Source organism: Ailuropoda melanoleuca, chromosome 19, assembly GCF_002007445.2.
Source record: "Ailuropoda melanoleuca isolate Jingjing chromosome 19, ASM200744v2, whole genome shotgun sequence".
NCBI lineage: Eukaryota > Metazoa > Chordata > Mammalia > Carnivora > Ursidae > Ailuropoda > Ailuropoda melanoleuca.
This window is the reverse complement of record NC_048236.1, coordinates 23,876,530-23,892,811: the sequence shown is the minus strand read 5'-3', so window position 1 is coordinate 23,892,811 and position 16,282 is coordinate 23,876,530. Positions and strand designations below refer to the sequence as shown.

The 16,282-nt window shown below is 36.6% G+C and overlaps 1 protein-coding gene and 2 pseudogenes across 1 annotated transcript in view; 1 reads left to right on the top strand and 2 right to left on the bottom strand.

Annotated features, from left to right (window-relative positions):
- The window catches only part of RIMS1 (regulating synaptic membrane exocytosis 1), a 721,356-nt gene that overhangs the window by 696,741 nt on the left and 8,333 nt on the right, over positions 1 to 16,282 (bottom strand). The gene's annotated exons all lie outside the window — the stretch shown is intronic.
- LOC117797144 overlaps positions 1 to 16,282 on the bottom strand; it is a 28,094-nt pseudogene that overhangs the window by 3,500 nt on the left and 8,312 nt on the right.
- On the top strand, positions 8,055 to 9,323 carry LOC100470839 (annotated as a pseudogene).

The window sequence follows — 16,282 nt, the reverse complement described above, 5'->3', positions numbered from 1 at the left end:
GATTACTCTGTATTTTAAACTTGTTTGGAGAGTGAATTCCAGGTATAGAGAAAACTCCTGGACATGTCCTCAGGATAGATGGCTTCTTATAATACAGGTTCCACCCAGAACTAACTGTGTGACCTTGAACAAGAATCTTAGCCTCCTGTTAATCAATTCCTTTATGTGCAGTTAAACTAGATGATCTTAAAGCTGCCTTCCAAATCTAAATTCTACATTTCTGGTAATAACTGATAGTAGAACACTGAATAAGGAGAAGCACAGCTAACATTTTGTAGAGTCTCACACATACATACCAGATCTCAAATACACATATACACACAGCCCCCCCCCCAACACAACCCACACACACACCCACACACACCCCCACACACACTCTTATTAAAAAAACTTTTGGGTTTGTGTTATGAGAGAGGGAAGAAGAAACATGATTAGCTATAATTGCTATCATTTATATGCCAAATGTTGTTTCGTGTAATCCTTATGATAAACTTGCTGCTGTAGCAGTCTGGGTCCAATCAGGAGATAGAAACAGCACAGTGGTTTAAACAGGGGAAGCTGATACAAAAGGATAATTAAACTACGATAAAAGAATAACTGTAAGATCAGAAGAAACCCTGTATGTATCACAAGGCTGAGAGAGAGCATCCAAGGAAGGACAAACTTGAAGGAGGATCAGACTTTGTTGGAGTAGGTATGCTTTAGTCACAGGACAGCAGAGAAATTTGCTGATTTGGCCAGGCTGGAATAGGTCTGGAGTTGCTGGGCAAACAGCAGAACACCTTCCAGAATGCGGGGAGAGAGCAGGCTCTCAGCAACTGGCCAGGGTATGCAATGGGAGTCTAGGAGCTGCCCAAGGCAGAGGCCTTCAGAGTGTGAGGGATGCAGGAAGTCTGCAGAAGGAACACTACCTGTTATGTGATGCTCTGCCTATGGTGGCTGCATGCAGGCTGCATAGAGCTCTGGGTTCCATGTGGAGAGGTCTACAGAAAGGATATCATCACCCAGAGCTGCAAAATCACAGAAGGATAGCATTTCGGGCCTATGACTGAGGCAGGTTCCACCAGATGTCCTCAGATCCACACTGCTGATATCCCCAGCCCACATCAGAAATCCCAAGAAACCCTTCCTCCTCAATGTCCTTCTAATAGCCCCTATCAAGAAAACTTAATTTGTGCCCAATTTAATGCTTAAAGGAATCCCTTTGTCACAGAGCATATATTAAAGGATGGATATGGAACAGAGAGACAGTAACTTGATAACTGACACACTTGCAGAGTAACGATTATCTATAATCACACATGGGGACACCAATGCTCAGAGAAGTGAATATAGCCACTAAATTGCAAAGCTAGAAATTATATCCAGAGCCATAAATGGTTGATAATTCCTGAAACTAGGCTCTAACCACACCCCAAGATGAAAGTGTGATGAAAATTGCCCACTTAAAGTATTTCATACTTAATTGTACTTCTTATCATCATATGGTAAAACTTCATCTGATGAGACTTTATCTGCACCCATTTTGTTAAGAAAAAGAAATGACAAGATCACTCACCCCTATACTTTCTACCCTTCCCTTTACCCTCCAGCTGTGATAAATGTCTCCTTCCTTTGTTAAATGCCCTCCTCATCTTAGCAAAGACACCCTAGATTTCTTCATAGCAAACATCACATTCTAATGTAATTATATGCTACCTGTGTGTCCCTTACGCTAAAGCTCCAACCTTCCCAATTGTGGAGACTGAGTCTTAATCATTCACATAGGCCTGTGCCCTGGCTCATAAGAGATGTTTAATGTAAGAGAATTGAATTGCATGAAAGACAACAGATCCATATCAGGGATTTACTCAACAAGTCATTTCTAGTATAAAACTCAGGGTCAAAGACTGCTCATCAAGTGGTTAAAGGACACACACCAGTTAGTCCCAGGGGACACTTCATGGCCTGGCATATGAGATCTACCATGTGTAAAGGATCAGAAATGAATTTCTAGACCATGTACTGGAGGGAGGCCCAACATATTTGAAAAGACTAGCCCAAACAAGAACAGTAATCCAGGGCAAGGTGGCAAGTATCAAAAGAAATGAAACTGGGAGCACATAGTTGAAGGGCTTGAAGATTGGAAACCCAAGGAGAACTAATACAGAAGAATTTTGTGAGCAGGTTAGACGGATTAGCCCAGTGTGACACACCTCGGACATCTTTTCAATACCCTCTCAGTGTATGTTTGTGGAGTTGCACTGAATTGACTTAAAGGTCTGGAATGGCACATTCAACAAATCCTACAATATTGTAACAATCTGCTTGGCTCATTGCCTCTGAAGAGTCTCACACTGCTACCTAAAGTCATTTACATGTTCAGGTTTGAGCCTACTCAAAATTAAACAGGTCAGCTACACAGCCTTAGGCAAAGTTCTGGAGGAACCCTCAGCCTTATAGCAAGTACCTCTTTACCCAAGTAATTTTCTATTACTAGGCATTTTTACTCTTTTTTTAAAAATTGAGATATAATTGACATATATAAGTTTCAGATGTCATATTAGTTTTAGGTCCAGCAATATTATCTGATGTATATATATTTTGCTAAATAATCACCACAATGTTAACGTCCATCACCACATATACTTACATATTTTTTTCTTGTGATGAGAAATTTCAAGATTTACTCTCTTAGCAAATTTGAATATATAGTACAGTACTCTTAACTATAGTCACTATGCTACATAGTATATCCTCAAGACTTATGCATGTCATAACTGGAATTTCGTACCTTTTGACCCCCTTCACCTATTTCACACTCCACTCCCCATCTCTGGCAACTACCAAGCTCTGTATCTATGAATTTGGGTGGGTTTTTTTTTTTTATGGTTCCACATATAAATTAAATCATGTAATTTTTTACTTTCTCAGTCTGATTTATCTCCCTTAGCACAATGCCCCTCAAGGTCCATCCATGTTGTTGCAAATTGCAAGATTTCATTATTTTTTTAAGGCTGAATAATTTTCCATTGTGTGTGTGTATATATATATATATATATACACACACACAACTTTTTCTTTATTCATTCATCTACTCATGGACACTTAGGTTACTTCCATATCTTAGCATTGTAAATATGCTGCAATGAACATGGGTACATACATCTTTGTGAGTTAGAGTTTTTGTTTCCTTCAGCTAAATACCCAGAAATGAAATTAACCAGATCATATGGTAGTTATTTTAATTTTTTTGAAGAACCTCCATATTGTTTTCCATAGTGGCTACACCAATTTACATTCCCACCAACAGTGCATAAGGGTTCCCATTTCCCCATATCTTCAGTATCACTTATTTATTGTCTTTTTTATAATATCCATTTGGACAGGTGTGAGGTTTTGATTCATTCATTATGGTATTGACTCACATTTCCCTGATGTTGAGCACTTTTTCATATATCCGTTGGCCAGTTGTATGTCGTCTTTGGAAAAATGTCTATTCAGATCCTCTGGCCACTTTTTAATCAGATTTTTTTTTCTATTGAATTGTATGAGCTCTTTATATATTTTGGATATTAACTCCTTTTTTACCTAGGTTCCCTCCTCTCATTCCACCAGTTCTTGAAGAAAAGGGCCTTGCCTGTACCTCTCTACTCCATTTTCCTCAGAGACTAAAGTTCTAATTCCCATGTGTCTATCCAAATGACTTATACCCAGACCTTCCAAAGATAACATTCTTCCTGGATCTGGAACATTCCCCCATTTACTGCCAAATCTCTTTTTACTTGCAAATCACCTATTGCATTCTGTTGGATTCCTAGTTGTCAAATCTCCATTAGCCAGGACCTACCGGGACCTTCCCTTGACTATATATGCTGGGCTTTATTCAAGAATATGTTTGTGGGGGCAACTGGGTGCCTCAGTCAGTTAAGTGTCTGCCTTCGGCTCAGATCATGATCCCAGGGTCCTGGGATTGAGCCCCGGGTCTGGCTCCCTGATCAGCTGGGAGACTGTCTCTCTCTCTGCTTCCCTACCCCCAGCCCCCTGCTCATTCTCTTTCTCTCAAGTAAATAAATACAATCTTTAAAAAAAAAAAGAATATGTTTGTGTTCAGTTTTCTAGATGCTAAATATATTTTATCCAATCAGTGCATTGACAATGGAGCTCCTGTTAAACTATGCTGGATACATCTACAGTAGGACAAAGTGGTTATTGATGCTCAACACTGTGACCTGAAAATACTGCTAGAATCATAGATACATGAGAAATACTAAATTACACTGAATTTTCTTCTTTTCTTAAAATATTTATTATTTACTTATTTGAGAGAGAGAGTGAGAGAAAGAGAGAGAGAGAGCACATGCATGGGGTGGGAAGGGGCAGAGGAAGAAGGAGAGAAAGAATCTCAAGCAGACTCCCCACTGAGCACAGAGCCTGACACAGAGATCAATCTCATGATCCTGAGATGATGACCTGAGTTGAAATCAAGAGTCAGAGGCTTAACCGACTGAGCCACCCAGGTGCCCCTGAATTTTCTTTATTTACCAGGTAAATAAATAAAATATTAGAAAGACTTCAACACATGGCATAGAATAAGACATATCAAATTAATGTTAATTTAACCAAGAATCCAACTAATCATAAGATCTATTGTATCCAAACATTTTATTGTTATCAGTCAGAACACCATTCAAAACAAAATGTGTACATGTTTGCATGTCTATAAACATACATATCAAAACTGTTTTGGTCCCACCTGTAGTTAATAGTGGGTTTTTTTTTTTTTTTGGCTCATTCCTCCTTACAAAAATTTGATTTGTAGTACAACAGAATTTTGGAATATCAATTTTTGCAATGCAGAGACATAATGAGGACCTAGAATAGATCCACATTCTGGTCACTGGGCTTACAAAACATCTAAATGATTCCAGATTCACTTTTGAGCACAATGAAGTCTCTCATAACTTACTGTAAGCTCCATAAGTTTTCAAATTTTTATATTATTTTTTTGGCAGATCTAAAATCTGAATAACTGGATTTCTGCTTCCAACCAAGACAGGTAACCAGGATAAAATTTACTCTCCATCCTTAGACAACTAAAAGATCAGTCTAAATGTATGGGACAGCGTTTAGACCCTGGACAACAGATAGCACAAAAAAGTGATCTTCAAGTGATGGGAAAGGAAAAAGGTGAGCCACAGGATTTCCCCAGCTTATTGCCATCAGAGTGTATCCAGGCCACAGTGCAGGGAGTCTGAAGGCCTTCCTGAGCTAGGAGACAGAGGTAAGAAATTGAGAAGACACAGTGGATAGAATTTGCAGGGAAAAATACTGGATAGGAAAAAGTTGCACAAAGAGAGAAGACCTGCACAGGGAGAGGAGGAGGAGGGAAAGGGGGAAAGAGGGAGGGAGGGGGGGGTGGGAGAGAGAGAGAGAGAGAGGAGAGAAAGAGATATCTGGAGATTCACTGAGGATTTCCCTTGACTTTTCAGCTGGGTGCTGATGGGCACCCATGTATGAAGAGACCACCTGAAGCAGAAAGAGAGCCACCAGAAAGGAGCAGGAAGAACAATCTCCAGAGTTCCCACAGAGCTGAAAATAGTTCATAATTTCACCAGCTAGAATAAAAAAAAAACTCATAATGCAAAAGGCATTATGTAGAGTATTTAGAAAAGTATTTCCTCAGCAGTGGGGAATATTCAGCCCTACATTTAAAGGTGACTCTGACCTCACTTAACTAAGCTTAAAAGGAACATCTTAAAAGATCAAACTCTTTTTAAGTAACTTAACTGCAAACCGCAGTAAAGCTCAAGAATACTTAAAAGAAAACAAAATATCGGCACCCAACAACATAAAATTCTTGTTTGGCATCCAATCAAAAATTAAAGATATGCAAAGAAGTGAGGAAATATGACCCATTCTCAAGGAAAAAAAAATCAATCAATAGAAACAGGCTCCAAAATGTCATAGATGAAAGAATTCATAGAAAAAGAACATTAAAGCAGTTATTACAACTATATTCCATATGGCCAAAATCTGAATAACTTAATTACTCTTGGAAATAATACTGCTCTTAGAGTTTTAAGGTTTAGCTATAAATATACACCAAAAGCATGCTTATTTTGTTGTTCTTGTTACAGAAAATTTCAAAGACTGTAGCATCTAAATAGAAGGAGTATATATGTCATTTTCCTTTTTTAACAAGAATATGTTTTTCTGAATTGGGTTGACTAGAAAGTTAGTAAACTATTTTGGTCTGCTGCAGTCAAAAGAAAAATTTTTTTATTGTTTTATTATTATTATCTAATTTTTTTTACTGATTTATGGAACTACCAATGTCAAAACATATTTGAATCTTTGAGAAAAATTAAAAGTATGAATCATCCAAAAAGACCATCAATGTAGTGAGATTCCGTAAGAGCTAAGGTGTAAGTGGAAGAAGAAAAAAGAAAGTCAGATGTCAGATTATACCGTATACTTAGCAGACAAGAAACATGTTCGAGGTTATGGTATGGGTTCATAAAAATAATGGCATATCTTGAATTATAGCTAGTTCACATAAGCTTTAAGGTAAGTATGATGCACGTTTCAGGAACAAATTATATCCACTCCAGATATCGAGGGTATTATTCACTTGCTTTCTTGGTTTACAAAATAATCTCTTCTCAGCTGGCCAAATTACCCAAACCTCTTAAAATGCCCACAAATGGGGCTAAGTCTAGTTCCTACAGCTAAACCAGAAAGAGCTCGAGGGAAAAATGAGTGTTGTTGGGGAGAGGGCAGTCTATGTTCAACTTTTTACATATGCAAAACATGTGCCAGTAGTAAAGCCAAAAATGCAAGGACAGATAAGAAATGGTGATACTTTCTATTGTTGACTTGTCCTCACATTCGTCACCTTCTTCCCACTGATTTCATGAGCTCATCCCAAATCACTCAGAGAACTATAATGAGCTCTGTCACCTTAAGGCATGTCAGAACTTGTATTTCTTACAATTAAGACCCTGAAATATGTGTCCTGATTCTCTTGTGGAAGTAGCTTAGACTCAGTAGCCAATCTTTCACCATACCAATCCTGACTCCGTTATTCACTGGTTGTGTCCTCAGGAACTAAGACTTAGCTTCCTCATCTGCACAATGGAGATGAAAATAGTACTACCTACTTCACAGGTTTTTGATTAAGAATGAAATGAGATAATTTATGCAGGGCACTTACCATTATAAGGACTTTACAAATGATAGCTGATTTTACCCGTTCAAATATACTTACCTATATTTTATAACAGGAACACTCTCTCTATCAAAAGGACTATTTCTTATTATAGGCTGCTCTTCAACAACAACATCACACACACCCCTCATTCCCATCTCTGCTTTTTCTCATACTTTTCCTTTTCTAAAATGTCTCCTGTGTCACCACGTGATTAATGTACCCATTCTTTAAGACATATCACCAAGTCCCACCAGAATCACTAAATCTTACAGCTCCAAATCCTTGTTATAATTTTTTTTTCAAAATTCATGATTTTATTCTCTAGTAAAACAACTTTTAGATATTGATTTTTAATAAAAAATATATGATATCTTTCCATGCATTGTATCTTGTCTCCCCAACTATGTATTTTTATAGATAATTATTTGTCCCATATAGTAGATATTACATTGCAAGATTCAGGGAACTGCTACTGACTTATTGATTAAAGTGCTACAAAATTCAAATGATGTAAAATATTCAATGAGTTCATATGGCAAGAGATTGACTTGAAAATGTTGATAAGATCAAGGTATTCATTTGCCCTAAGTGACATACCAAGAAAGAAAGAATTAAGAAATGAAAATACAAGGTGTGCAGGGCCAACGCAGGAGGGGGGTGGTATGGAGGCCCAGCAAGGGTGAAGGCACCCCGCAAAGCACTTTCTCAACCAGGCCCAGGCACGTCCGTCCTTGTAGGGCAAAAACTTCAATGGGCGCCTTCCTCCCTAAAGCCTTGTGGTAGAATAGCTGTTTGACACATTCGGAAGGAAGGATGACAGCTCTACATAGAAACTCGATGTGAATGGAAGAGACCTGTCATTATGCAAACAGTAAGGTACTCTGAACAGACACTAAAAACAGATCTCATCTCAAAAAACTCAAAGCTTGTATCACAGTATAAGTTAGATGCTGGCAAACGGCATTTGCTGAACGAAGCCTTCAAGCCAGACAATGATCTCTTTGGACCCATTAACTTGCATTCGCAGTCAGATTGGATCATCTCCCATCCTGAGGCTCCCCAGGACTTTGAACAATTTTTCAGTGATCCTTACAGAAAGGCACCCTCTCCGGAGAAATGCAGTATTTATATACAGTGCATTGGATCTCTAGGAAACGCCAGAATTATCAGTGAAGAATATATTAAATGCCTCAAGGGCAACTGTGAAGCATTCTTCTCTGGCTTGACAGTAAAATTCCTAGAACTGGTTCCTGTCTCTATAAGGAGGTGTTCCCTTAGAGTCAATGATAACACACAAAACCTACATATTCTATGCAGGGCACATCCCCAAGTTCTTTTATTTATTTATTTTTAAAGATTTTATTTATTTATTCGACAGAGATAGAGACAGCCAGCGAGAAAGGGAACACAAGCAGGGGGAGTGGGAGAGGAAAGCAGGCTCCCAGCAGAGGAGCCTGATGTGGGGCTCGATCCCAGAACGCTGGGATCACGCCCTGAGCAGAAGGCAGATGACTAACGACTGCGCCACCCAGGCGCCCCACATCCCCAAGTTCTTAAAAAAGAAGAAACCTGGAGACACCTTCTGTACTGTGGGACTAACAATGGTTACCTTTACCCAAGAGACTCCTGGAATTTTGTCTTTGGACAGGCCTCTGTGATAGGTGGTATGGGGATATTCAGCTTTGCCAGGTATGGCAGTGATTGTTTACAGCTCACACTATGAAGTCAAAGTAAACAAGCTGTAGAAAGTATCTTCAAGTAACTATTCAGTTTTTGATAACTACTATACTCCTGAAGTGACTAGTATTCTGTTGCTTCACTCCTCTAAGACTTTACCGCATGAGACTGGCACATATTTGGACTTCAACACTGCCAGTGGCTTGCATGCCTAACGCAAGACTCCGTCACTTGGAAGAAGCTGACTGGCACCCCTCCACCTTTGCCCGATCTGTTTGCACAAGTTGCAGCGTACAAAATGCTGGTGAGGTAGACTGATGATGAATCTGCTGACACCGCTGGAATCAGTACAAACCACAGTCATGAGGATAATGTGAACTTACCAAAACCTGTGGGAACCTTTAAGGAATGGAAAGAGTGGATGATAAAATGCCTTGCTGTTGTCCAAAAATAAGGACCTTCATTTAGGAGTAATTAAAATAAATACTTGCACATTAAAAAAAAGAAAACAATGAAACTTTCGTACATTCAGGTTTTCTCTTCTACTTCAGAAATTTGCAAATGAAGTATAATAACTTTCTTACAGTATTCTGTTGTTTATCATTCAGCTTCCATCCTAATACTCTCCAGTTGCCCAGAGATGCATGTGTAAGCAGTTCCCTCATTGCCTGGCTCTAGAAGTTCACGTAAAAACTATAATTAGTAAGCAGTCAGCTACCCCCCGCCCAAAAAAAAGCCTCTGAATTGAGAGATGAGGTGAAGAAAAAAATTCTTTGAAATCTAACGAAAAGTCAACAGAAGATGAATGATATCAGCAGGCCAGTAATAACTTACAATGGGAGAGGTTTTATAACATTTTTTTTCATCAAGAAACAAAGAAAACCCCTCTTCCCCACATTCAATCAAGAAGACCACAGTGTTTCTTTAATACAATACAACATACATAATTTGAATCTGGTGTTAGAGAAAGTTGTTGCCAAGTCAATGATACTGTAATGTAATAGTCAGAGATAAGGTCATGTTATAATAAGTCCATTATCTTGCACAATTCTAAAACTAGGAAGCCACGAAGAAGCAATAAATACCAAATTTTATTTGGTTGTCTCCAGAGAAAGCTGCTTTTTCTCACACTCATGGAACAATATATGTCATTGAGGTAGAGATGTTTATAGATTGAAGAAAGAGTGGGTACTCCACTAATCTAGATTGTTGGAAATGTCCCCCAAGAATGTCTATGATCTTTGTTCAGTTATGATGCTGACCAGTCATGAGGATCTCTAATCTGATCTCTAATCTGATTTCCTGAATGGATTTGCCCAACACGGTGGGGACTGGAAGCACTGTGATCATGCAGTAGGTTGGCCAAATTTTACCATGTGTAAGATTTAGAGTTCTGTGTGTATTCATCATATGAAATCTAGTTGAAAATCAGCTTCTTATGAATCTAGTTATTATGTATCGACCCTGAGACTCAGTTGACCTGTCAGAGATGTAACAAAATTGTGTCCTGAACTTCAAAGCTTTAGTACAGTTCCAGAACCTAGAATGACCCAACAGGTTATGGTCAGCCTGCAGAACCCAGCCTCTACCTTGGCAACCACTGTCCCTTTCTTGCTTATTAGTTCTTTACAACACTGTCCTATCTAAAGAGATCACTGGTAAAAACTGTTGGCAAGAAAAGGGTAATGTTCCCAAAATTGCAGAGCCGCAGCTTTCTTACTAAGCTCCAGCAATGCTGAACAACTGACTTACTTTGTACCCTGAACCACAACGCTGTTTCTCTCCCTCTCCCAGGGACACCATTTCCCTCCTAATGGCTTGATTGACTTAAACTCACCAACTCCAGCAGGTTTTTTTTTTTTTTGTCCTACTTTCTGAACCCTTGCCTCTTATATACACACATACACTGGGTTAGGAACTTTTATCTGGCACTTCTTAAAAATATTCTTGTTACCTCATCTGTACACTGTTTTAAAATGATCCACATATGGTCGGCTAACTACAATGTTTCTTAAGTGAAACTCAGGCTTTTTTCATCTTTAAATTACTAGCAACTTGCATTGTGCTTAATATCCAGGAAGCCCTCAATACATTTTTGATGAAAAAATCCTTTGTTAATTTATTGTAGTAGGAGACAAGAAACTTTTCTATGCAAGTACTTTTACAGATATTTGAATTACATTTCCTGACAGAGCTCAGCCTTCATAACATTTGCATAAAATGACAGTTCCGAACATGGGGTGATCCTTGGGTCAGCAAATGGTTATACTTCCCAGTAAATATATTTTAAAATGCATATTTTATATATTTATATAGTACTTTCTGGATACCAGGAACTATTCTAAGTGCTTTATAAATATTAACTTGAATTATCTTCTTATCAAACCTATAAAAGACGTGCTACCACTACTCTCACTTACTGTTGGGGAAATAGAGATACAGAAAAGTTATGTAACTTGGCCAAGATTGTTCAGCCAGTAAAGGGAAGAACCAGGATTTGAATCCAGGCAACATGGCCCAGAGCCCAAAGCCTTCTCTGCAGGCCTAATAGATTTGCCAGTAAGTCTTTATCCACAAATGAGTGGGCATGCTTATATGTAGGATCCTTGATGTGTAAGTCATTTCCTCCCTTTTCTCCTGTCTAGCCTTCTTAAACAGATGTCTTCTAAACCTCACACTTTAGACAAGTATTTTATTGAATTATTTTCCTCTAAGGAGCCTAGTCTATTTTACAAAAAAGGAAAAATGAAAAACAAAAACAGGAGCTCAGTAATCCTCACAAAATCCACTGAGGAATGTACATTTAAGAAAAGGAAATATTTTAAAATGGATATTTAGCTAGATTCTTACCCCCTTAGGATAAGGCTGAATAATGACTTCATTCTGCCCTGAGATTGAAAAAAAAAAAAATGCTCTTGTAAGTCTTGAAAAGGAAGCAAGAGGATATAAGGGCTCTCTGTGAAAATCTTCTATTTCCATTTTTTTGAAGTTCAAATCCTACAATGATTAGCTGCAGCTGACCTTGACTCTCCCACTGCTTAGGGAGGGATATGCTATCACAGAGATCAGAAATCAAATGAATTAGGCTTTCTTTTCAGCTCATCACTTTAAATTGCAGCTGGAAGGGACCATCTTTAGGAGAGTCATCCCCAAAAACTTTGCACAGAGGCATCTTTGCCAGAAGGAGTGGAACTTCTTAGCCAGCACTGCAATTGAGTTATAAAGGAGAAAAGCAGAGAAAAGAAAGCTGTCAGGACTAATTGAAAACTGTGTAATAAAATGAATGTTATCAATTAAATTGTTGTGTTCTTAAAAGGATCAATAGGGGTTAAAGAAAAGATGTTTTGCCACTATTTAGAAAATTGATCAAGAAAACTCCTCAAGAGATTAACTTAGAAAATTGTGTCTTTAGCAAGCAAATGTGTAAGTACCAAATTATACGACCAAATAGGCCCTTGTCTCTTGGAAGGTAAGGAAACTTTTATTACCAAAGAAGATTGAGAGGGACTTATGCTTTACAAAGTTGATGATATTGGGAGCCAAATTTACCCTTTAATCAAAAAAAGAGCAAAATATTAAAAATGTTTTTGAAAGACTAGACCTCAGGCAACAAAATACAGTGACCATTGAGAGATAGAAGAAAAATGAGGTGAACCTTATAATTGCCCTAATTTACTGCCTTGATAAAGATTCCAGGGCTTGATTAGAGAAGGGGAAACCAAAGGGCAGAGCCAACTTTCTAAGTTGGGGAAACCAAGGTAGTTAGTTCTCTGGATTGGAAATTCTTGTAATTCACAGGGTATTGTGTAGAGTAATGAAACAGTCTTACTTCAGTAGGGGTAAATAACTAGCCTTGGAATAAACATGCTCTTGTTCCACATAACAAATCTAAAAAGCAACTCCTGAGAGGATCAAATTGCTCATAAGTAACTAATTGTGTCACAGAATAAACCTAAATAATATCTATAAGAATACAAAAATATCTAGCCACCAACAAGATAAAATTCAAAGCTTGAGAACCAATAAAAAAATTATTAGTCATGGAATGAAGCAAGAAAATAGAATCCATGATGAGAAAAAAAAATCAATCAAAACTGATCCAGAACTGATACAGATGTTAAAATTGTCAGACAAGAACATTAGAAGTCATTATAACTGCATTTCATATATTTAAAAGTTAAGAAGAAACATAGATGAGACTTTTTAAAAGACCCAAATCAAACTTCTGGAGAAGAAAACTATAATGTGTGAGATGACTAATACACTGGATGGGGGTTAATGACAGATTAAACATTGTAGAAGAAAAGATTAGTGAACTTGAAGGTACAGCAATAAAAACTAACCAAAATGAAACACAGAACAAAAGTATCAGTGAGTATGCAATAATTTCAATTAAAATCCCTGAATGGTAGGAAAGCAGAGGGAAAAGAAAAAATATATGAAAAAAATAATGTCTAAAATGTTTCCAAATTTGTTAAAAACTATAAATCCACATATCCAAGAAGCTCAATCAACTCAGTACAAGAAATATGAAGAAAGCTGCAGGAAGACTCACATCATAATCAAATTGCTCAACGCCAGTGACAAAAGGAAAATCTTAAAAGCAACCAGAGAATAGATACATTACCTACAGAGTAACAAATGTAAAGACAATATCAACTTCTTATCTGAAATAATTAAAGTAGAGCAACATCTTTAAAAAACTAAAATACAACAAAAAGCCCCTGATAACCTAGAATTCTATGCCCATAATCCAACAGGAAGGCAAAATAAAGTCCTCTTCGGACTTTATTTTCAGACTTTATTTTCAGTCCTCTTCAGACTCTTTTACAAAGGTAAAAGAATTCATCATCGGCTTCCATCTTAAGAAAGTACAAAGAGAAGGTCAAGTTAAGCCCAACATAGGTCGAATAAAGGCAGTAATAAATTTAGAGTGAAAACAATGAAATAGAAAACGAAAAGCCAACAGAGAATAATCAATGAAACCTAAAGCTGGATCTTTGAGAAAATCAGTTAAAATTAGTAAACCTCTAGCCAGAATGATGAGAAAGACAATTGACACAATTATCAATATCAGGATTAATAAAGTATTAGTAACAATAGACTCTATAGATATTAAAATGATCATGTGTGAACATTAATAAATAATATAAACAACTTTATGGCAGTAAAATCTACAACTTAGAGAAATTGACAAATTCTTTGATACTAACCATCAACGACCAAGAAGTAAAAAATAGCATGAATAATTACATATCTTTTATTAAAGTAATTGAATTTGTAGTTTAAAATCTTCCCACAATGAAAATTCCAGGCCCAAATGGCATACCAGTAAATATTACCAATTATTAAAAAGAAATAACACCAATTCTACACTATTCTATTTCAGGAAAATTAAAGAAGAGAGAATACTTCCCAACTCATACTACATCCTGCTACCAAAACCAAACAATTGTAAGAAAAAACATAGGTTAGCATCCTTCATAAACATAAATAAAATTTCCTATCAAAATTTTATTGAATCTGACAATATCTAAAAAGCATAAAACATTATGACCAACCGGTTTATCCTAAAAGTGCAAAGTTGGATTAACATCTCAAAATCAATCAATATAATTCACCATATTAACAAACTAGAAAAAATAGAAAAGAAAAAGAAAACTACAATGATCATCTTAATAGATGCAGAAAAATCATCTGACAGAATTTCACAGTAATTCCTGACAAAAGCTCTCAGCAAAGTAGGGATAGAAGGGAACTCTCTTAATCTGATAAAAAACATCAATGAAAAGCCTATAGCTACCATCATACTAATGGTGAAAGACTAAGTACTTTCCTCCTTAGATTAAAAGCAAGACAAGGACATCTGCTCTAACCAATTCTATTTAACATTTTACTGGAGGATCTAGTCAGTGCAATGAAGAAATACAAAGAAATATAAGGTGTCTACACTGGAAAGGAATAATTAACATTTCTTTATTCCCAGACATGATCATCTATGTAGAAAATCCGATGAAATCTCCAAAAAACTAATAAAACTAATAAGTGAGCTTACCTAAATTACAGGATTCAACAGGAATATATAAAAAAATATTACTTGCACATTTTAGCACAATATTATCAGGATTAATACTTAAAACTAATGCCATTTACAATAGTATCCAAAAATATGAAATTTTTAGGGATAAATTTGACAAAAGATGTGAAAGACTGGTATAATGAAAGCTACAAAACAATGATGAGAAATTAAAGATCACAAAAGACCTGCACATGAATGTTCACAGCACTGATATTAATAATAGTCAAAAACTGGAAATAATGCAAATGTCCAGCAAGTGATGAATGTACCAATAAAATGTGCACATCCATACCATGGAATATTATTCAACAATAAAAAGGAATGAAATATGAATGTATGCTATAACATAGGTGATTTTTTAGCCATACTCTCAAGACTAGAGCATATGATTCCATTCATCTGAAACTTCCAGGAAGAATAAATCTATAAAAACAGTAAGCAAATCAGTGGTTCTCTTGGCCTGGGGTTTGGAATAAGGAGTAATTGCAAATAGATTTGAGGGATATTTTGGGTTGTGGAAAGTTCTAAAATTAGATTTGGGTTTTGAATGCACAATTCTGTAAAATTTGCTTCATTTAATTGTCATAAAGGGGGATTTTATTGTATATAAAATCCTATATATACTATGGCCCATATAGAGGCCATATATAGGCCATAATAAGGCTGTTTAAAAAAAAAACTATATGGATATCTATTTTTATTTTCCCTCCAGATTACCTTAAATAAACTAATAACAACAGTAAATCTAGTAAGTTTGATTAATGGCTTTTTTTCAGTAGCAATAAGAAATTTTATCAAGAAATAGCCAACCCGGGCCTTTTTCAGTCTGCAGAAGTATATAAACTAGTTTCTTTTTTAAAAGACAAAAGTATAAGTAAGTAAAAAATCTGCAAGACAAATTACTCATCTTCAGCAATTTTACACTATTATATATTTGTCAAAGTATTTAGAGAGCCATCCTATGATGTTGATAGATAAAATATCTTAGTTCATTTCAAAAGGTGAAGAAATTTAAGGCACATTGAGTTAAAGTATTTGTCAAGTCACAAGACCTCAGGCTTGGAAGAAAACTGCCTTCTTTTTAGGATGACTACTCACTGATGTTTAAATGCCGCTCTACAATCCTCCCAAGAGCTCATCAAATCTCTGCTGGAAGACTTTTCACAGCAAAGAACTTGCTATCCTCAAGAGGGAGGAAGTTTCCATCTTTGCAAAGCACTGATAACTAGAAAGGCTGAACATGGACTTTCTGAAGCTTCTATCCATAACATGAAGTTAGTTGGTGGAGAGAGATTTATACTAATCTCCAGATATCCACTACTTTAAACATATAT